This window comes from Mya arenaria, chromosome 7 (assembly GCF_026914265.1).
Source record: "Mya arenaria isolate MELC-2E11 chromosome 7, ASM2691426v1".
Lineage (NCBI taxonomy): Eukaryota > Metazoa > Mollusca > Bivalvia > Myida > Myidae > Mya > Mya arenaria.
The window spans coordinates 4,161,823-4,180,061 of record NC_069128.1 but is presented as its reverse complement, the minus strand read 5'-3'; the positions used below and the strand labels follow the sequence as shown (position 1 = coordinate 4,180,061).

Below are 18,239 nucleotides of genomic sequence, written 5' to 3'. Positions count from 1 at the left end.
TTAACTCTGTTCTGAAAACGTGACATTCGTGTTTCTACTAATCTGATAGATCATTGGTGTTAACGCCACAAAAAGGTTGGTGAAAGCAGTCTAAATCAAGCAACATGTTCTTTGACGAACGAAATTTTAAAGTCATGCAATCGCTACACAAACAATGCTTTTAAAGTTAGTACTTGAAAAACAAACTTGAAATGACCTTGCTCATCTTGATACGTTCCAGTAGAGCGATCCCTAGGAAAACAAACTACTTTCAAAGAATGCAAATATTTAACGTTGTTCATTGATGGAGATTGTAAGTACAACGCCTAGCATTGGTTTGTCATAATTCACCAATTCGGTACTGATGCGGTAAGAGCAATAATTTTTTTAACTTTTGAAACTGTCCAGGTGCTGCTACGATTTGCTACGATATGTTCAAACCGTAATGAAATCTTACTACTGTCGTAACACTTTCGGGCATATTTTAAATGGCATCAGGCAGGCATTTGGTACCTTGTCTTGTGAATGGGGATGATCGCTGTCGTTCTTGATATCTATTTTAGGACGAATACCTACAAATATTTACACCTCAACTTCCGTTCCTTAAATGAACTGCCTTTCGGCTATTGCGTTCATCAATCGATGAACGCAACATCTTCGGATGTGTTCGGATCGTAATACATTGCATAACAATATACATGAAAGCTATTGATCTTGTTATTGGTTGTATTGTGCCTGCAGGTCCCGTAAAATATAGATCAACATTTTTAAAAGCGTAAGTTTATTATATTTTAGATATATTGGTACCAGAATTATTTTAATTTTACGTTTTAAAGTGATTTCAAGTGGTTGATCTTTTCCCGCGTTATTGTGACGTCATTTGAAAAAAATGTTTCCGGTTATAGTCGGGTCGTTTTATTTACAGAATGGATGAGAACGGATTACTGAAAGGTTTTCTTAAATGAAATGAAGTATTTTTTTAAAAATTCTTGAATGAAATGATGAACTATTGGTGTAAATATAAGGAATGAATTGCGGGGTTGATGTCATTATCGGGGATATGAACGCAATTGGGTTGGTCAAAGTACGCGTGGAGTCCTTCGGACTCCACACACATTGACCAACCCAATTGCGTTCATAACCCGATAATGACATCAACCCCGCAATTCATTCCTTAAATGGACATTACTGTTATACGATCCAATACAGGTTGCTACAAAATTCAGGATTTTATCAGATATTTAAGCCATGAAACGATGTTTGCAGAGTTGTTAGGTATGTTTTAAAGTGTAAGCATATAAATGAAAAAAGACGCAAACCAACATGTTTTTTTAAAGCATGGCTGAAACTTGTAGCACTTAACCGTGTGTTTGTAACAGATCTTGTCGAAACTTAGTGAAATAATTTGTCAATTAAACAACTTATAATAAACTTAGTATATTGGGAATTTGCGAGATTAAGTTGTTAAAAAAATAGATTTCACCGAATGCAAATATACTGAGTTTATTTTTAAGGATTATATATTGAAATGTCTTATATTATTTTCCTTTTGGTTAAGTGTGTTCATGATGCCCAAATGAAATTCTACGTCACGTTACAAAGTTGCATTGGCCGCTTAACCTCCGTCGAATGTTAATTCGAGCATTCATTATACTGATACGTCGAGCAATAACACACAAGTACAAGCAAAACTGTAGTAAACTCATTGACCAAATGCAATAGATAGATGGTTTTTGAAATAGATTTCAATTATCTCTCCTCGAACATTTGCTCTGAATCATTTAGCCCGTCTGCTTTAGTAAGACAGGCATGTTATGTAACCGTAATAACTTCGGCTTTTTTAAGCCTTCTATGTAAGCTATATAATGTGTCTAATAAAATCGTCGGTAAGTACTAAAATCTGATTTAACAAACATTTCAACAGTCTTACAGCTTCTAGTTTAATGGCTAATAAAGACCAACACGTTATTATGGTACTTTCAAATAGAATCTGTTGTGTTTATTGTGTTGATTGTACCTGAAAACGAAAGAAGCTGATACGCTCGTGTGCCTTGAATTTACGGGCTCTACGTATTGCCGATAAACTTTCTAATTCCACTTTCACGAAACTTGTTTATTTCCATCTGAGCGCTTAGGAGGCGTCCATGGCTACTGAGGGGGAATTTGGTTTCAGTTTGTGTTGCTAGGCGAGCTCTTTTTTAATGTAAATGATTGTAATGCAGTTAAGTTGTCGCTATTTTCCAGCGCAACGTTAACGATCTTTATGTCTGCTATGGAATCTAAAAGTGTTAATATAAACATTATATTTCGGCTAATACACTGTTAAGGTTAAAATTGTATGTCGTGCATTTCGTAAAAACATGAATCCGTTTAAAAACATTGACTCGTTCGAAAAGAAAAAAAACCCAGGTAAATGTGTGTTCTTTAGCTAAAATGACAGAAAAGGAATGAAAGGACTGATGACTTTTATACAAATACAATTATTAGATATGCCAAAGAAAAAAGCGTAAATCTTATTCGCATGTAAATGACACAATAGAGTGAAGAAAAATGTGTCTTAGAACAAGGCCATGGTTAGGTAAATGCAATAGGGCTTCTCTCAGTCGATTTCATGGTATTATACAATTGCTTGTGCAGTTTTGACTTTAAAATATCTACTAGCGGTTGATTGTGAAAGCTAAAGGGAACGTTTGGTAAACACAAATACCTTTTCTTTGCCACACTATATATGTAGGAAATCATACAGGTTGTGCAACGTCCCGTTTGCAAATAACGAGTATTATTTACTTCTCTGTGCGCATTGCTAACAATGAAAAACAGAACAGAAAAAAAGCATTCTTGCAAAACACAATTCTGCCTTTCTCTACGACAACAAAGCAATGATTTCTCAGATAATATACATGTAAAAATCATACAGGTTGTGGAAAACAAAAACTCAACAATACCATGGTATTGTTTTACTATTTCCAGGTAAATCCTCACGCTTCGTACATGCTTAATCTTATGAAAAAACATCTTACATCACTCTTGTTGCAGACAATTATTTCTCTTTTATTTTTTATCTTTATGTTTATTTATTCTCCCTGATTAACAAGCTGATTACGCGTAAATAAAATAAAATCACACGCTTTTGTGTTCGTATGGTTTTAATTAAGTTCGGTCTCATGGAGATGACTTTTGTACTTGGATTCATGGCATAACAAATATTAAAGGCGGGATTCCTTGCTTTGATTAACTATTAGTTGTCTTAATAGGTATTTGTTAGGTAAAGGTGTCAAAAGATTTTTTTTTTTAAACAAATGGGCAATATTACAGAACAGTCTATCTTTATTGGTCCTTGTGTTTATAAGAAAACAGCTCCTTAATATGTATACATCATCTTACTTATTATTACCAGTGATGTTTTTGCGTCGTGGATATTGGCTGATAGATTAAGTTTACGTACGTGTAATTAATACTTTCTTATTTTTAAATGCAATGGTGCAACTTAATTATGTTCTTAATTTCGAACTCTAGGTACAGCTTCTTTATGCTGTGAATCCATTAGATCATGATCTTTGCATTTTTGGATCAGGAATATTTAATGCCCAAAACATTGCAAGCTGTTCCTATACAAAATGAATACTTGAATACCACCAATACAGAACAAACATTATGCACTGTTTTGGTCGATGACAAAACGAATATTGAAAAACATAAAACACAAGTTTTCTTCGGCTCTTCGTTTCTAGTTTCAAATGTCCGAATTATCAATCGTTCCAAATTATCCAATTAATAATCTCCCTTTGCTGATGTCATTCTCATAAAAATGTCTGTGAAAAAGGTGCTAATGACAAAAAACAATAAATCCCATTAATTTAATGCTAGATTTACATCTAAATTCTACCTGCTAGGTCATAAAAGATAATAAACGGGCTTTCTGATAACAAACGATAAAGAATCCAGGTGTGATAAGCTTGTCAAAATTTGATATAGTTATGTGGTATTTAAGATCGATCAACAGAGCTATTTATTATGCTTTTACCTTTTTCCAAAATAAATCATTCAGCTGTTGAAAGGTAAATAAATGTTGGACAAGTCAATATTTTCAATACTTAATCATAGACGTACCTTATGAGTGCTTCGATACATTTCATACAGTCAATTAATTTCGAAGTTTGGGAAAGTTCATTAACATTTTGACAGACTAACTTGCAGCACTGTTTCCAAAACAGCGCACATATTCAGTCAGTAGAGGCGCTTATTGAGGATAAGAGATGCAGTTTCAATTTGATATTTACCATAATGCCATTTAAATGTACGAGACATAGTCAAACAAATTCTACTTAAAACCAGTAACAACTCATTCCATTAAACTAAAACTTAATTATTTTCCAACAGTACACCACATGTTACATATTCTGGCAAAACTTTTGGCTACTGAACTTGTTTCAGTAGTTTTTCACATGAATATTAAGAAGAATTATAGAACAATATTAACGATATTCTACAGTCCTTCAATTTCCGATTTTTTGTCATCATTGCCAACATACGGAGTAATATCGTGAATGCATATAAATAAAATAATAGATCAGTATGTTAAATATGGCACATGCTGAAAACTCTACAGCCAACTCATCCGCAAGCCAAGAAAAGCAAAAATACAAAAATTGAAGAAGGAATATCCTTCATCTTAATGGGGGCTGTTTTTATCAGCAATAGAGATTTTAATTTTCAATTTAAATGAGTAAAATAGACAGAATACCGGAAGCACATGACGAATATCTTATTGCGCCTGGTGTTTTGCATTTGAATGATATATTATTAAAAAAGCTTGAGTGTGCTCAATTAGTTTCAAGCCAGTGAAAGAAATTAATGAAACCAACACTCTTTATTAAGACAAGGTTAATCAGGCATACGCCAACAAATACTTGCGGTAGGTGATTTGCATGTTTTCTGACAATTGCGCTTTCTCAATCGAACGGCTTATCTTAACATGGAATGGAACTGGCAGCTGTTCTACCTCGTTTTCGTGTTAACCGCGTGTGTCATCCTAACTTCATACCACGGATTGTGACGTATTATTGCTGGATAGCATAGTGCAGCAAGTATAACAAATAAAGTTCTAAAATTTGTAACGCGGCAACCTTTTGTCAATAAAAAGGCCACACACATTTAAATAAAATACTTTAACCTAAGGTACGAGAACAATTCTCACGAAAATCCTGATTTTTACGTTGTCGACATTAACGCCTAGCAAGTTATGCAAGTTCTAAACGATCAGATATTAAATTTTGTTCAGAACTATTACATTTAGAACAACTCATGGCCATTCCTATGTGGAACTACATTCTCCATATTTTTTTAATTTACTCGTATAAACCTCTAAAAATAAGAAACCATACACACTGTTTACATCAATATTCCACTCATTGGCACTAAAACGGACGACGCGTTGGAGCATTTTCAACACATAACAAAATGTTATGGCTCCAATGATTACCCGCCGTGTAAAATAAAAGTAAAAGTTGTTCGTTTCAGTCGTGAACACAAAAGGTAAAGTATTTATTTCGTGGTAATGCCACTCGTGAAATATAACTGTTGGTGCTCACTCGGTGAAAGATATGACGATCTTACACTGAAACATATAGTTATTCTCTATATTTTGTTCATGTGTAGTTTGAATGGTCTTATTTCATCATTATCATTCATTGTAATTTTTACCTTAAGTTACATTCGTTGAAATGTTGATTTTGTTTTATACAAACAGGTTGTCAACTTACATGTTGAATAACTTTCTGACGGAGAATGATAATATTTTAATGGTACAAGAATGAAGCTCATTTCATTACCATATTTTTTTCGAACTGAAACGCAAAACCCCATCATCTCCTTTTAACTATGTTGCAATGCTTTTTTAGCAAGATACAGTTTTTTCTATCAAAATAACAAGATTATGCAGCATACCATACGTACATTATTTAAGTCGTGTGGCGCCGCGTTGTACTTGCATTAAATGAAATAATACCAATAAATATCACTTTGCTTAATTAGCTTCATTAGACAGAGATAACACTACTCTTTATTATGTCTGTGTTTACTGGAGGTCCGCCAAAGAATGCACGCGTGTGTTGATTGTTATATTTTTAAGTGACAAATGAATTGTTTTAATTAGAGTTCTGCTACTCATGGTATGAAATGAATTTGACAGCTGTTCTACCTCGTTTATCATATCAACCGCTGGAGGAATATTCACTTCATATGAACAAGTGTTGCTTATTATTGCTGGATAGTGTTTATGTTATTTTCATACTTTTTAGTATTATTCTTTTCCTTGTTCGAAGATAAATCTTTTATAAAATTATTTGCTCTATCATAATTTGTAAAGTTTGGAGAATAGTGACTTCCACTTGAACCAATAATATCATTCATGAATGTTCGAAGCATAAGCAATTGTGGGGTATTGGTCATTAATCAAGCGAGTTGTTCCATTGTTTCCGGATATTTTGCTCTTTCGCATGATAATTGTATATATTATAAATATAACTGGGAAATAGCATCCCGACATACGTGATTTGAAGTCACCATCTGAAGCCACTGTAACAGTTGCTTTTAAACTTTACGTACAAAAAATGATGGTTTTTCCTTTATTCAATATTATACAATGATGCTATTAAATGTTTATTATATATAATTGTTAAATAATATTTATGCGGTTTAAAAACTACCACACTATCGTATTCATGGACACTTTCTTGCAGTTTCGACTGAGAGCCAGTATAAAAATGTTGGTAGACAGGAAGTTAGTTCAAGATTCGTTGAAGAAGAGCAGAAAATTGCCACGCATAGAGATAACAAATCGGTTCTTTTCTCGACGCATTAAGTTTCGAAATTTCTTTCAATAATAAATGTACCGCTTAATGCAAAATGCTGAACATTTAAGGATTTTTGAAATGAGCGGCATATACCGAATTCCGTAACAGAATGGTGTTGTTTTTTTTTAAACAAACCAATTGTGAATAAAGGTATACGCAATTATGCTTCTTGGTCTAAGCATACAAGGGCATGTTAGTGTCTGATATTTCAGAATAGGGTCTTTCTTCAAAACAATTTCCACTGTTCACGAGAAGCAAAATGACTGAGAAGCATTCGCTTCCTATTTCGTTTTCTTTTGTTGCTCTAGAGGTAATGCAAACATAAGTGTAAGTTTCGACCTGCCATAAAAGCCAATTATTTTTCATAACAGAACAGAGTATTTGTTTTGCTTTAAGCATTTAGAGCTTATCGCCCATTATTATATAACAATTTTAATAGGTAATCATTGACATTAGGAATTTGTTTTATTATATCTTTATGAACAGATGTGAAGGTCTAAAATTCCAACTTCATCATAGCACAATATGAGGTGTAGATTTGCCATAACATCAATAAGTTTATAACGTTTTGATTTCATTGCAATTAGCGGGAAGCCGTTTCATCATATCTTTATTAATAGACGTGCAGGTCTTAAATCCAAAGTACTGCATAACACAATACGACCAATAAAAGTAATCCATATTGCTAAAATATGGTTAATTATATAACAAATAATGCGGAACTCTCATTAATATCGTACTTAGATGAATGTTATTGGTAGTTTATACTTTTCTAGGAAACGAGCTGCAGCACATGCAAAACCAATTATGTACTTCATGCATGTGTTCAATAGACAAATATCAAAACATATTACAAAATGGTGACCCAGTATTCTTCACTGTTAAAGTAAATTATTAAAACTATACGATAAATAGTTTTGGATGATCTCTAATCTTAAATGAGTTCTAAACTGAAATGTTTTATTTAAAGTGCCACTCTTATTCAAACTCAGTATATACACGTGTATAACTACCGTCTGTTTTGACTGATATACCTTAAACTACTTTCTAAATAATGCATCTATGGAAAATATAAACTACTGTTAACAAGATTGTAACCGTGTATTTAATAGCAGAACGCGCAAACATATTAAATAATTGGTGAGTGCTAAAAGATTTAATGTGGTCTACTGTAGTCTCATGAGGTAGAAATACCGTGCTTTATGCTAATTTCTTTCAAATTAAACACTGACGACTTTGTTGAGACTTCTGATATTGTTTTGCCTTCTAGCTTTATTAACTTATATAATTCATCAAATCTTTCTTTACCATCAAGTGCGTCTTGTGAAACGTGACGTTCTCAATTCAGAAAGTATACCTATCATCTTGAATGCTTCGAATGATTTAAAACTTTATATAAGTAGGATAGCCAACATACCTAGGCTAAAGACTTATTTTTGGACGAACATTTCTATCAAGAGAAGTTGGGAATATTTGCGAAAATGTGTTAGTTCTAGTTATTTATTGCTTAATCAACTGTTATCTTAAATGTAAGCAAACTAAAGAGGCTTAAGAAAGTAAACCCATCATCTTTTATGCTTTGTATATTTTATAGCAAATATTTTTTGTTTAAAAAAGGACAGATTGTGTGCAATTTTACCCTCTGTAGTGCCTTTGTGTTTTAATGACTACTCCTCAAAAGGATTAATACACGTGTTGATCTATTCGTTTCCCAGTGACAACTTGTTTCAAAAGTTCTTATGGGTTATCATTGCTAGATTGTCTTTATCATATTCGTTCACTGTACTTTTTTCGTTTCCAGAACATTTGCTTCGATTAATAAAATACTGCGTATATTTTATCATTTGATCTATAATATTATGCGAATGACGTATCTAGTAAACTTCAAACAAATACATTTTTCTGAAAGTTTGATTTGTTGGCAAAAATAAAGGATTTCTTCATACATTAAGTCATTAGTTTCTGTTTTCACTGTTATCATTCGTATCAAATACTTGAACTAATTGCAGTATTGTACTCTTAATATTACAGATAAACAGCATTGCAGTTATGCTGATTTCAGGACTTCAATTTATCTTCTGAAAACATTTTAAGTGCATTCATATTACTGTACTGCATATTTAATAGGTCACTATATCTTAAAGCTATTTAATGTCAATATTTTGTTTATATTGTTTTAAGTTCACAATATTGCTTTGAACACAGTGTTTTTAAGGAATTCATTGTGATAAAAATAAAACACTTTTACGAACATTGGTTATCGATATGATTAAACCATTCAACGATTTCTCCCAGCCCCTTAAGTGTTGTCCTATCTTGGTGTAAGTCTGCAGCTTCTACGCCGAGAAAATGGCCACTTCATAATGGCAATGTATGTTTTGTACACCATCCTCACATAACTATGCCATTATTTGTTAAATACTTGAGTCCTCGTGTATTTTATTGTTAAATACCTCCATACAATATAACGAAATGTTTTCAACGCTTTCCATAATTTTTTTGAAATTGATATAACAGTAGTATGAAAACCAAATGTATGACTTATCATACTGTTAACAACAAACAAACACAAACTTCCTATTATATATAGCTATTATTTTGGATGAATATAACATATCGCCAAAATACAACTACCAATTTGGTTTCTGACATTCCGATTCGCACTTGTGTGCAAAACGAAACTTCATCATATATTTTCTGAACACCAAATACTAGCATTCCGGACAGCTTACAGATTGGATAAAATTATACCGTCATTTTATTGATGACATTTTACTTTTAGTAACTTGGTCACATGACAAAAACATATAATAGTTATTCTGCTGAAGACCACTTCTTTAAGCTATTTGTAAACTCTGATGAAAACCTCTTAAAGACGTTTTTTTGGTTTACTAATGACGTAAAAAAATCACTGTAGTCGTCACAGACGACACCCTACATTTTTGTACTTATTTTTGTTTGTTAAGGGATATAAGTCTCATTGTAATTTGATGCTTGTTTTAGAAACATATATCAATGAGATCAAGGGTCCTGCGATACGGGAACTGTTTAACATACACTCTGAGTATTCATAAAAATGGGTTCCTCATTCGCTTCATTTTCAACAACATTTTAGCATCATTTATGTTTGTAGTTTATATCGTACCATTTAATACCTGTTGGTAACGATAGTGCGCATATACTCTCAGCCGAACGTTTTTTTTTTTGAAGCAGAAATGCACCCGATGTATGAAAACATCAGGCTCGGTTTGATTGAGACAGTTTATTAACAGTACTGGTAGGTGCAACATTGCCCAAGTGTGTCCACGTATATAAGTGTGTAATGGTGTCATTATAAGCATGCAAGGATACATGCACGTAGTGGGAAAAGGAACAACAAATTGAATATATATGCAAAAAGCCACACATCGATGTTTCACTGTTTATAAAAACTAAAAAAATGACATTTAAATATACATAAAGATAATTTTTATTATTACACATACGTATATCATAACTGTGTCATCATTCAAAAGTTTTCTTATAAAAAATTGAATTGTTGCCCAACGAAAATGCAACACTGCCGCTTTGTACACGACAACGGTGACTTTCCCATGGACGACGGCATTATGCATTATATAACAGTATCTTGTTCCGTGAAGTCTGAAATATGTGAGTCGAAAAGGTCTCTCAAAATAAACTTTACATTATGCAAATTAAACACCAGAATAAATATTGCATAAGCAAAAACCACCGAAACTCTTTGATGATGGAAGTGGGTACAAATCTCAAACTGTTTAGAAAATCAAAGAGCAGTTTTAAATCACATCTCTTTTTTACGTCATTCTTAACTTTATTTCATTTAGTCTCTCAAAAGCTTTTCTGGCTAGCTTCATTATAATATCTTCTCCCAGCATGCACTGCAACAAAATACGTATAAAGATGGTGTTGTGGCTGTTTTGAACCTCATAAATATAAAAGTTGCTGTGTTTCTGTGCCAATATTCAATGTTACTGCGTACAAGCCACAATGGTGATTTTATGGTCGTTTAGCGTTAAATAGAAATTGAAACGTTTAATTTAAGTATTATGGTAAAAGAACGATCAAAGTTTATAGAAGCTAGATCGAAAAATTAAAATAACCATCAATGCAATATTGTTTGTTTCTACTATTCTGTATATACCTAGACTTTAATTTAAAAATGATTAAATGACTATCTTTATCAAAATATTCGTATCGTTTTTCTTACTTTCCGAAAAAAATATAAAACATATGCTTGCCTATAATAAACATTGGCATTGAATTTGTTCTATGAAAACAGCTTATTCAGTATGGGCGGTATTTCGTTAAAAAATGAAAAACAATACAGGATTCAAAAACATCATATAGAATATCCTGCAATGATAAAACACAACGTCTCAAATGAAGTAAAGGAGCATCGAGCGGTTAATACGAGGAAAAAGGTAAACACCTGTCAGTTTCAATTCATACTGGGAATATAAGATCTCTTGAAACAAGCATTTGTTATTGGGAAATATGCAGATCAACAACAGGCGTGCATTCTTTGGCGGATCCTTTATCTGCCCGGACATATTCGGCATTATTTTCAATTATATGTTCCTGTATCTTGATACTAATTATCCAAATTTATACCTTTTTGGATAAACAGTTGTATTATTTGTTTTATATTGTACATGTTTATAGCAAAGCTGAGCCTTGAAACATTTAAGATGATAGATTTGCTAAATAATGTCTTAATTTTGTTCATGCATTAGTTAACCGACAAGTTCTGATTATAGCAAATAAGCCGTTAGCAGCCATTGCAAATAGTAATCGCATAATAAAATAGCACTATGTTATTTGGCATAAAATGTTCAGACGTGCCCATGTGAAATCCATAGTCTTAAAACAAACTACCCGCTGTTTCTGGGCGAAACGAGGCTTTTTGATTTAATAACGTGGTGTATAAAGTACTAATGCTGATCGAAATATAACGAGTATAGGTCTAATGTGAGCAATACATATATTTTTCTACGATAAATCACAAGACCTTTAATGTTTTGCTATACTGTTGATACAAGTCTTTGGGAATAATAGCAGTTCAACACATGTAAATACACGACATTGTAATTATTTATTGATAAAAATAAATAATGGAGATAATTAAGTTGGCGGAAAAATACTTCTATGTATTCTGTTTTATCAACCATTTTTCTCCATGAATAAGCCATTATTATGAGATTTTTTTCCGGGGATTGTATAACAAATAAATGTAGAAAAGTACAGTTTGTTTACAGTTCAAACTATCTCACTTTTTTATGGTTTCAATATGAAGTCATGTTGGCGAAATTATATGAATGAAAATGACGAGGTAAACATCTTTCAAACTTCATCATCGATTGTTTGTGTCATTCATTTCGTTTAAACCTGCTTTGCTAAAACAGGTATCAAGAGAGGTTCAAAAAAGAAAAATGTCATTGAACTCGTCGCAAAATAATGTTTATGTGTTGAACTGGTTGCAAAGACATTTCGATGTCTGCTGTGCTAGTTGCATCAACATTATATATATATTTCAAAATAATTTTCTTACTTATTCAGAGTTGCCGCATCTGTGGGAAATGGGATTGTAGCTACAGGGCAAAGGTATGTATACATTTGGTTATACAGTTGACGAATTGGTTCAAAGTTGTTCTCCCTCTGTATTTTGTGTCGTTTTGTTTCATAGTCAAATAGTCGGAGTTGTGTTTTACCGGAAGCGTTAACTGACCATATGTAACAGTTATACATTCGTAAGAATGTTTTAGAAAACACCTCTTCAAGTTCACTTACGAAAATAATACATTGTAGAATAATGCTGCAAGGAAATTTAATTATTGGAGATAGACGATCAATTATTATTAGTTTTTACTTTATTTATTTCTGGAAGACTATACATAGCTGCTGAATTTGTCCCATTATTTCAAGTGTAAAAAAATGATTGTTCTGTTGGCGCCCTCGCTTCAACCGAACTGGCATACCGAGTTCGATTAACGGCCATGTTAATGTGAATTTAGCTAGTTTTCACCAAGCCTGTCAATAACAACAGGACTGGCTGAGCATTAGTTAATAACTTTCTTGAAAATCGTAGTAAATAACTTAATCTTTAAACTACGGTACAACTTGAAAACGACGTGCCATCCTTTTTATAATTAATCTATACCCAATTGGTAATACGCATTTAATTCAAGGAATAACTCATACAATGATTGATAATATTAACAAATTGCACTCACATGATCATCAGTACATAATTGTATCTGTTTGTTTAGTTTATAAGGAGCTTGGATACAAAACAGATGCACTTTATTTGGATACCGATGATAATGATAATGTATGTTTATATTTTAACAGAATGATATCAACTTGATGAATACAACATAACAAACAATTCAAGGTGAATCTAAAAGTAATAAATTTAAACTTTGTGGAATTTCAACATAATTCACCGAAGTCGTAAAGCTTGTATTTGTGGATTTCTATTTCCAAACAGCACCTCTTTAAATTCACTTATTTTCAACACAGTGTACCTCATTGTTCAATGTTTCGAAAATAATTGGTAAATAAAAACCTCAGTTCTTGAAAATCCATCGAATAATACACAAGAAAGTATTGTATTTACAGACAAAATACCTTGTTGTTTCTTTTTCGAAACAGCAACTAATGATGTTAAGCATTGAGATTGCAGTTGTCCTAAAATATGAAACAAATAAATAATTCATAGTTATTCGCTCCCACTACGATATAATTGATGTATATTTTCCATATCGATTTCCGTATCTCTCAAAAATCGTATATTCGCAATTTTTTATAAAGAAGTGAACTGTTCTGGTCCATTATAATGGGTTTAATAGCATAGTAAGTATCAAATAATTTTTTTTTTAGTAAAATGAAAGTTACCACTTTCTAGTACATCATAACAAGAATAAGGTTAACGACATCCACAGCGAGGATAAAAGCGTGAATATTTCTGTAGTGTGGCTCATCTATGTATAATACATGAGAAGTGCACAGACTAGTGTGAAGTCATGTTGACTACATAACCATTGACTGACTGACCAAATATTTTTTATACACCGATACACCGCAATACTTAACATTCAAACCTTAAATTCATTAATATAACTGCATGGCCTTATCATTCACACTGTCTCGGAATGCTGCTACTTTTATGATTAGCTTTAATCGGCTAATAACTTTCTTCAAGCAGCATTTTTTACGGATTAATAGCGCATTCTGAGCAGACGTACTCAAGCCTTATGTCAGCGCAGCAGTTGGTTTGCCTCATGAAATATGCATAAAGTGGTTCCTGAAGAGTTGCGAGTTTTTTGTCTTTGGAGTGCCTTCTATGTGTGAGTATATGCATCATACAAGTGCTAAATATATCGTCTTTGGTGGATATGCATTGTTGTGCATGTGTTCTCGAAGAGCGACCCTCGGTCTATCGAGACTGTACATTGACAGCAAATGTTTTCATCATAGAGCATGTCAAAAGTATATCAATAGTAGAATCGGTTTATTTAGACTGTTTATTGAAAACAACTATTTGCGCAATGCCATTTTCAAGATTGACACACGAAGTACAAGGCAATCAACTGTAATTTGGTAAATGTATTCATGCCCTGTTTAACTTGTCCTGAAAATAATTCATTCATTAACTGTTGTTATTGGGAGCATAAATGCATTAATAAAAGTGCATTGATAAATGTTAATGATAAATATTGAAAAATGAGAAAATAATAAACATATATGAAAACTCTCAGAGAATTTTTTCTTCACGAGCCAGCGTATGAACGACAGTCTACGTCATCAGCGATAAAATCTTGACGTGAGGGGCGTTTCACGAGTAGCTGTGTAGCAAAGAGATATTGAAAAAAAAAATTTGTTTTTATTTAACATATATGTGTTATTTTGTTGGAATATTTACAAAAACTAACCGAACCAATTTGTCCAAAGCTATTGAAAATACACTTAAATATCAAAGGTTTTTTTGTTAAAATAAAAAATATTTTCAATGAAATACTGCTTTAATGTTACTATAATGTTGAAGAACAAAAAAACCCAGAAATATCACCACATTTTCACTGCCATTTCGAGAATATTGCCTCGTCGGGTGGAGATCGAAACAAGGATTCCCTGAAACACACTGTCCGATACACTAACCACTCGGCAATCGCCACCGATAACACACAAAACACTGGTATACGTTGTCTGTTACTTTGAATGAAAGAAAAAAGATCAAAATATCAAGTTGATGAATGTGAAGGTATTGCAGTAACTTGTAGCATTAAGGTGTGTTTTATAGAGAAGTCTGTGTATTTTAAACTCGTAGTAATAAATGCCATATGAAAATATTCATGTTCCGAACAAAATATTTATTACTTCTTAATTGTTATTGTTTATATGAGGTTCTGCTATTATCACGTGTTTAATATGGTATAAAACTTCATTCCTTAAAGGCAGTATGAATATCAACACGTTTCCTCAAATTTATCAAAGTCTTTAGTTAAAGTGAGGGTTATATCCATATTTTTCTTTTTGATGTGTTATACAGATTTGAACGCTATGAATATTGTTAATTAAGTGAAATGTAATATACGATAAATTGTTGTTACGATACACATTAGAATCGACATTTATTTTACATGTTATAAACAATAAATCTTATACTTTAATTAAAAAGACTAAGTTATTTTTGTTTGTTATTGACAAGTAATCTTCCTTTCTGCATATATGAAATTTATAATGCTTCAGATCACTTAATGAATGCGGCAAAATTTAGTTATTTTAATCACATAGGTAACACATGGAACTAGTTGAAGATTAAAATAAAACCATCAACGTATACTTTGAGTTCTTCTCGTAAAGAAAACTAATATACATCTCAACCTACCATCCACCTCCATCTCAACCTACCACCTGTCGGTCAATTTGTTTTGACGTTGGTTAAATTTCATGTTTCATTTTCACAGTTTCGACACCCTGCAAGTTTAGATTGATTTTGACATAATACATTGCAGCAATGCACCAAATACAACACACCTTTTGAGTCAGTTGAGGGAATTATTGAGATGAACAGATACTGTTTTCATTTGATATTTAACTGCCATTTTGGTAAACAGCGTTCAGTTTCACCTTTATACGATGTCATAAGACTGCAAACATACACGAGACATAATAAACCTCTGTCTAGTCAATCACAAATTAATCAGAATCTATCAGTTTACTTTGACACAGTAAACCAGTAATTACGACGAACATATATAAAACCATATCCCCTTTCTTAATAGTTGAAACTAAATTATTCCTATGTGGCATATATTGTATACGGAAATAATACGATAAACAAACAGGTTTGTATATCAGAAAAGCGTAAATGCGTTAATGCATGATTTTAAAGGTTATAAGAAATTTTGTCTGAAATCGTTTTGGTATACAAATTGACTATAGTATATTCACATGTAGATCCTTGAATAGTATTAATAATACACTGCTTAAGACGGTTCTTTAATAGAACGTTCACAATGTTGTATCTATCATTGGTGACTAACAAACTTCTCCTGATGAGTTATATTATGTTGTATATATTGTTGTTCCAATATGTTGTATATATTGTTGTTCCATTATGTTGTATATATTGTTGTTCCATTATGTTGTATATATTGTTGTTTGATCGTACAAGCCACAGTTTATTTCGTTCTTTTTGTTCTTGTGAACTCGAATGACGAATAAATTATAGATGATCGTTTATATAATGTCAGTGCATAGCTAAAGAAAACGTATTTGGTATCAACGCCTTAATATCAGCCAAGTCTCTTTGCACATGGAACCATGCCTAAGCAAAATGATTTGTATCAAAATTTTATCGAAATAAAGATATATTAACCGACAGGTAAATTGTCTTCATTAGTTCGCTAAAACGACATCTTAAACATCATCACAAACTAGACGAGCAATATTATGTAAGTCTGGCATCGGCCCATTGTTATTTGTGAGGAATACGTGAAACGCAAATAAGTGCAGGAAAGTTCAATAAATACCGACATATTAACACCTTTATTAGTTGTTTCTTTAATGTGCATTTAATATAATTTTCATATCTATTTCAATTGAACATTCTAGAGGGCTGCATTCATTGCATCGCTGTCATAAGTAATGCCAATAAATATCTCGTGTTTAGCATTAAACGATTTCTCTATGAACATTGTTTAGCTGAAAATATCTTTCGTAGGAGTTTATTGATCATTGCAATGATGGTTTGGTTTAATAGGTAAATAATTCCATTAGAAAGAACTATTTTTATACTTAGAGGAGAAAACATCAGAAGCAGAACATAATTTGTACATTTTGTGTATGATGTATGAAAGTTCGTGAACATCGACATTTTGTATGTTATTAGGCTACATGGGTCTACGACCTTTCGGTAAATAAATATTCTGTTCTGATATGTTCATAAATGATACAATGCGGCAAAAAACCCCAACAGAATATAGCAAAATAAAGACGCTGAACACTGAGTTTCGTATTAAACTTTTCGTTTAAAAAAAAACAACATAAAATACCTCAAACCAGAACTGTGCACCACAATTCATTTGAAATCATATAATAAAGTTATGAACCATTGAAAGAACATATCTCTTGACAAGACATTTAATATAAAGTCGGATATTGAAGCGTATAACATTGAAAAATGATTGAATGCTGTATGTACGCCCGGGAATAGACAAATATTATTTTTATTTCCATTGCATTAAATATAACTAGAGATAATGTTTATCATTTATCGAAATGTTTATATCTATACACTTGCCCCGTTATTATTTTTTGAAACAATATCTGGTCAAGAACAAACTTAGTTATATTTTAATATTTTAGATGAACTATGGAATATAATGGTAGACGAAGTAATCGTGGATAGATGATCAGTGATCATGGCATTCTTCATAAATATTGGACACATATAAGCCTTATTCAATATGCCATTGCTCATTTTTTACTACCTCTATTAAAAGATAACTGCCAGTTAATGATAAACATGGCATTAATGAATTCGTTTAATGTACCATAAAACATGACTATTTTGAATCAACCAATTGTTCGGCTAAATGTAGGGAATATAAAGAGTTTTGGATGAATTGTAGAAACAAACATACCATATCTTTAATCAATGTTTTTACAGTCGTTGTTATCCTACCATCATTACGATCTAGCATTAACACAAGTTTAATGGGTTTTAGGACTGGAACAATAGTAACACACATCCATCTATACTTGAAGGTAAATCATTATTATTTGCTTTGAACGGGACCGTGTAGTAGCTTTAGTGTACACCCATATCAACAGTCAGCCAACGCGAAACAAACAGTAGAACAATTGAATAGGAAAATGTTC

General features: G+C 32.2%; 1 protein-coding gene across 5 annotated transcripts in view; it reads left to right on the top strand.

The window, feature by feature from the left end:
* LOC128240333 (innexin unc-9-like) overlaps positions 1-18,239 on the top strand; it is a 361,166-nt gene that overhangs the window by 156,673 nt on the left and 186,254 nt on the right. For 4 of the 5 annotated variants that reach the window (XM_052956941.1, XM_052956938.1, XM_052956939.1 and 1 more), the window contains exon 2: positions 12,411-12,455. The exons of the other annotated variant lie outside the window; for it this stretch is intronic. The gene's annotated coding sequence lies outside the window, so the exon portion shown is untranslated. The remainder of the gene's footprint in view (positions 1-12,410; positions 12,456-18,239) is intronic. 5 annotated transcript variants of the gene reach the window in all.